The sequence below is a fragment of the Watersipora subatra genome, chromosome 11, assembly GCF_963576615.1.
Source record: "Watersipora subatra chromosome 11, tzWatSuba1.1, whole genome shotgun sequence".
Lineage (NCBI taxonomy): Eukaryota > Metazoa > Bryozoa > Gymnolaemata > Cheilostomatida > Watersiporidae > Watersipora > Watersipora subatra.
The window spans coordinates 24,248,955-24,254,954 of record NC_088718.1 but is presented as its reverse complement, the minus strand read 5'-3'; positions in this window follow the sequence as shown (position 1 = coordinate 24,254,954).

The window sequence follows — 6,000 nt, the reverse complement described above, 5'->3', positions numbered from 1 at the left end:
GTCAAAATTGTGATGCAGATCATGAAAACCTCCTTTACTACACAGAAGTGAGATGGTTTTCTAAAAGCAATGTCCTGAATCGATTTGTGGGGCTGATCGATGAGATTGCAGCTTTCTTTGCTACACAGGCTTCTGAGAAAGCTTCAAGATTCAGTGAGAAGTTAAGGACGCCAGAATGGAAATGGAAAGCTGCATATCTGAGAGATATGTTCTTAAGATTAAACACTGTCAACACATCCCTTCAAGGGAACTCTACCACTACAATTGATTTTACAGACGGGCTTAGAGCATTTATCATGAAACTAGAGATATGGAGAAAGTCAATGCTGGATCATTTGATATGTTTGATAGCTTGTCAGAAGTATTGTCTTCACATGATTAAATTTCATTCATGAAATATCTGGTTGCAGACCACCTCTCTCAGCTGGCTTGCTAGTTTTAACAATATTTGCCTGATTTAAATTACACAGATTTGAAGTTGGCTAGAAATCCATTTAAGTTAAATGTAGCTGATATTGATAGTGACATGCAAGAAGAGTTTAATTGACCTTCTCAATGACCCTGGTGCACATGATAGTTTTGAAGATTGCGTTCTTAGCAAGTTCTGGTTTTCATTGATAACATCCTACCCAAAGCTTTCAGAGCTTTAAAAGTGTTGCTCATATTTCCTAGTAGTTATAAGTGTGAGCAAGAGTTTTCCTCACTTTTGTACATGAAAAGCAAATATCGCTCACGACTAAATGTTGATGACGACCTCAGAGTTTCATTATCTGTTACTGAACTGAACATCAAACAGATCACTGATGCAAAGTAGGCACAGCCTTCCCATTAGACTGGCCAAAATAAGTGGGAAAGTAACAAAACACTGCGATATAAAAAAATTGTACTGCATAGTTATCATTATTTTATTAAATAGCAATTTCATACAATACCACATTTCTTTACCTGTTTAAGTGACACCTTTCAATAATGCACACGTCATATTAATGAAGTTAGACCAATAATACCCTTGATTGAACTGTGTTTTCCAAAGGGGTACATTTTTTGCAATATAACTCCCAAGGGGTACCTAGGCCAAAAAAGGTTGGGAACCCCTGAGTTACATGAACACCTCAGGTCACTCCACACAGCCACCTCATCTGAGGTCGATACGGAAGTTATCTCAGTTAATCATCCGATTAAGATTTATTATCAGTTTACTATTTCAGTCGATGCTGTTTGGTGTAACTTCTCTTCACAAAGAAATGCAAAATAAATAAACGAATAGCGACATTGGAAAAAAGGTTGGAAGATGTGTCGAAGTTGGCAGCTCAGGCTCTGCATCATAAGCAACATGAGTCATTGGTTAAGGCATGGGTAGCAAGTACTTGATGTATCAGATCATGGATATGCTTATTGTAGATTTTCAAAGCTAATTAAACATTAAAATGTATGTTTTTCTTTACTGATTCTAGAATTTAAATCTTTGGTTTTATATTTTAGAAACAAAGAAGTTTTTAAAAAAAGTTTATACTCTACATATGGGTTTGTATTTATTTGAATATTTAACTTGTAGCTATAGTAAACCAGCACTCTACTTGTTTTGCAAATGAACTGCTCAAAAGAGATCGTTTCTCTGGTTTGAAGAGTGTCAAGTGTCAACTTTTGTTTTCAGAATGATCAGTTATGAACAACTAACAGACAAGTTGTTGAATGTTACAGGCACACCAAAGAGTGTCTTACCTGGTAAGAGGTTTGCACATCTAGGTCTGCTAACCTCTTACCAGTAATCAGAGAAATTTTGCAAAAAAACAATTAAAGAAAATAATTTTTAATCCGTACTATTGCTTTGTTTGTCTACCACATTAAATAGTGATCTCTTTTGCAAATCGAGCAAAGATTTGTAACTTGGACATCGTGAGCACACTGATCTTGCCATTTGCAACGCGAAACCAAACACGATAGTTTTAGCTTTGATCGTCAGGCAACAGTTTTGCGAGTCACGTTAGTATACCATATCACCAAAAGCTAAATTATACATAAATATCTACAACTACTTGCACTACTATTGATACTACTATCACCATAGTAGTATTAATGAGGACTTTTTGCTGAGATAAAACTTTTTTGGCTTGTAAAAATTATTTAAATGGAATGACAATGTTAAAGATAATGCAAAACGCAGTGTCAAAAGATTATCATGCGAAATATCAGTTGCATAATCATTAATGGAAAACTACTTGCAGAAAATATTAAATATATCTTAGCCCCCTTGCCACCTGTGCCAAATACTGGTTAGATAAACAGGTTTATTTAGTGTTATCAGAGCTGTATTGACGTGTACTTTTGAATAGCTCTACTCAATTCCAACCGATCAAATATTAAGATCTACTCGAAAAGTTCTATGCTCCACACTATTATGTAAAAGCGGGCAAGACTATACCACAAACTACCAACCAGACTATACCACAAACCACCAACCAGACTAAACCACAAACCACCAACCAGACTATACCACAAACCACCAACCAGACTAAACCACAAACCACCAACCAGAGTATACTACAATCTACCAACCAGACTATACCACAAACCACCAACCAGACTATACCACAAACTACCAACCAGACTATACCACAAACCACCAACCAGACTAAACCACAAACCACCAACCAGACTATACCACAAACCACCAACCAGACTAAACCACAAACCACCAACCAGAGTATACTACAATCTACCAACCAGACTATACCACAAACCACCAACCAGACTAAACCACAAACCACCAACCAGACTATACCACAAACCACCAACCAGAGTATACTACAAACTACCAACCAGACTATACCACAAACCACCAACCAGACTAAACCACAAACCACCAACCAGACTATACCACAAACCACCAACCAGACTAAGCCACAAACCACCAACCAGACTATACCACAAACCACCAACTAGAGTATACTACAAACTACCAACCAGACTATACCACAAACCACCAACCAGACTAAACCACAAACCACCAACCAGACTAAACCACAAACCACCAACCAGGTGCAAAAAAGACTTTATTAGCCAGACAAGTTCACATCTAGTTTTAAATTGATTTGTAAAGGAATTTTGTGTCTTCACTGTATAGTATAGTAGCGTATAGTATAGTAGCGTATAGTACAGTACCGTATAGTACTCATGTCTTAAAAACTACTTAAAATATCTACTGTTTTCGGTCATGTCTACTTAAAAACTCAAATTGTAGAACCTTAAAACTATTTTCTGCAGTATATTTATTTAGAACTTTTCAAATGCTGCATATACTACAAAGTGTGCGAGGTGGATGGCTGTAAATTAATGTTTAGAGGTTAGAATTTTTAAGTAGGAAAAATATATAAAACGACCTTTCAATATGTCTGTTATCTTGATCAGGATACGTTTGTAATTGCATCTGAAGGTTTGTTATCTTAATCAGTGTATGTTTGTAGTTGCATCTGGAAGTTTGTTATCTTAATCAGGATACGTTTGTAGTTGCACCTAGAAGTTTGTTATCTTAATCAGGATATGTTGGTAGTTGTATCTGGAAGTTTGTTATCTTAATCAGGATATGTTTGTAGTTGCATCTAGAAGTTTGTTATCTTAATCAGGATATGTTTGTAGTTGCATCTGGAAGTTTGTTATCTTAATCAGGATATGTTTGTAATTGCATCTGGAGGTTTATTATCTTAATCAGGGTATGTTTGTAATTGCATCTGGAGGTTTATTATCTTAATCCAGATATGTTTGTAATTGCATCTGGAGGTTTATTATCTTAATCAGGGTATGTTTGTAGTTGCAACAGGAGGTTTGGTATCTTAATCAGGATATGTTTGTAATTGCATCTGGAAGTTTGTTATCTTAATCAGGATATGTTCGTAGTTGCATCTGGAGATTTTTTATCTTAATCAAGATATGCTTGTAATTGCATCTGGAGGTTTATTATCTTAATCCAGATATGTTTGTAATTGCATCTGGAGGTTTATTATCTTAATCAGGATATGTTTGTAATTGCATCTGGAAGTTTGTTATCTTAATCAGGATTTGTTTGTAGTTGCATCTGGAAGTTTGTTATCTTAATCAGAATATGCTCGTAGTTGCATCTGGAGATTTTTTATCTTAATCAAGATATGCTTGTAATTGCATCTGGAGGTTTATTATCTTAATCCAGATATGTTTGTAATTGCATCTGGAGGTTTATTATCTTAATCAGGATATGTTTGTAGTTGCATCTGGAAGTTTAACAGTATGTTTTGTAACATACACACTTTGGAAACAGAAAAGATTTTATCATATTTTCTGCCACATCAATCCATTTTTGTAACCTGTTCATCTTCTATTTAAGGACATATTATAGCCAAATGACTGACCTTTTGCCAAAACAGTCACGTAAGTTTGCAGACAGCAGGTAATACTTGACACGTCTTCAATATATAAAAGTTACTCGAAGCTGTGGATTGAAATGACTAAAACTTTGTAAATCTATTACTGTTGGATATTCCTAAAAATCTATATATATATATATGTATATATATATATATGTGAAACTTCTTTATGCGTATACAGTTTTAAAAAACATAACAGATCAACTTTTTCGCAAAAAAGATCACTGTCTAAATCATACACTCTATAAGCTGCAACTAATGCTGAGTGATTCTTCCATCAACCATAATTTCACTGTAATGGTATTTTTCGAACTTAACCATCTTCTCAAGTCGGTTATTTTCCTGTCGCTACCTGCTGTCGAGTTTTTTTTTTTATTGCTGTTACACAAGCAGTTTGTTCTCAGTAGTCGTTTATTATCAAAGATTTTTTATGATACAATTCTGAACTTGATGCTATAAACAGGATACTCATAATCGAAAGAGGATGATTCGCTTCCCGCTTTCGCTCCCTTTCCTTCATCTGCGCCATCTTCGTGTTATGCTCCAACTTCAATTTGCGAAAGCTCGCCAATTTCTTTTTTATTTGCTTCATGCTTCGCGTAGGTACAGGGGCAATTTGACCTTAGTCCGAAATCGCGTTTGGCTCGTATATTGAGGTATGAGGGTATAGAATTTTTTAGAGTAGTCTACCTGCTTAATCAAAGGCTTTTTTATTTTTCATAATCTTAATAGGTTCTTTCAACTTTCTTTTTAAGTTACATCTGTGCAAGATATGAAGATATCTCCCTGAAGACCAACTTAATCTCAATGAATCATTGGTGTTGACCTGATTGTGTCAGTCCCATTTTCCTCCATGTCAAACTGGAGCTTTCAATTCCGGAGAATTCACCTTTAAACAGGCCACATATAATATGTGCCAGAGATAGTGCTACTGGGATTCTAAAACCAGACCAGAGAACACAACCATAACTATAAGGTACCTTTGGTAGCTGTTGCATTAATTTCTTCTTTGCTTTTTCCTCTGCCAGCAAGTTTCATCCTCTGTTCCGAAATGTGTTGGCATCTATTTCCTTTATTTCAAACTGGAACATGCAAATCCACATAACTTGCCTTTAAAAAACTAAGCACCAGTTCTAGACAAGAGAACATAACCCAAACTATAAGGTACCTTTGTGCTCTTATATAAAAGAAGAGTGCATGAAAGCATTACTAACACAGAACATGTGTTTTGTTATATAAGAGATGAGTGCATGACAGCATTGCTAACACATAAAACATGTGTTCTTATATAAAAGAAGCATGCATGATAGCACTACTAACACATAGAATAAATGTCTTCTTATATAAAGAATAGTGCATGGTAGCATTACTAACACATACAACATGTGTGCCCTTATATAAAATAGATGAAATAAAAAGCAGAGGTTTGGTGACTCGGTGTATAGGGCTTTGTCGCCACAAAAGGGTGGACCAAATGTTTGCGTAGTGTACAATTGTTCCACCAAAATTTGCTGTACTCCGCTGTGGAGTAAAAAAACAGAAAAATTATATGCTGATTGCATTCAGGTAAACAGTCTAAACAATCATTTTCATCTGTGAGGTA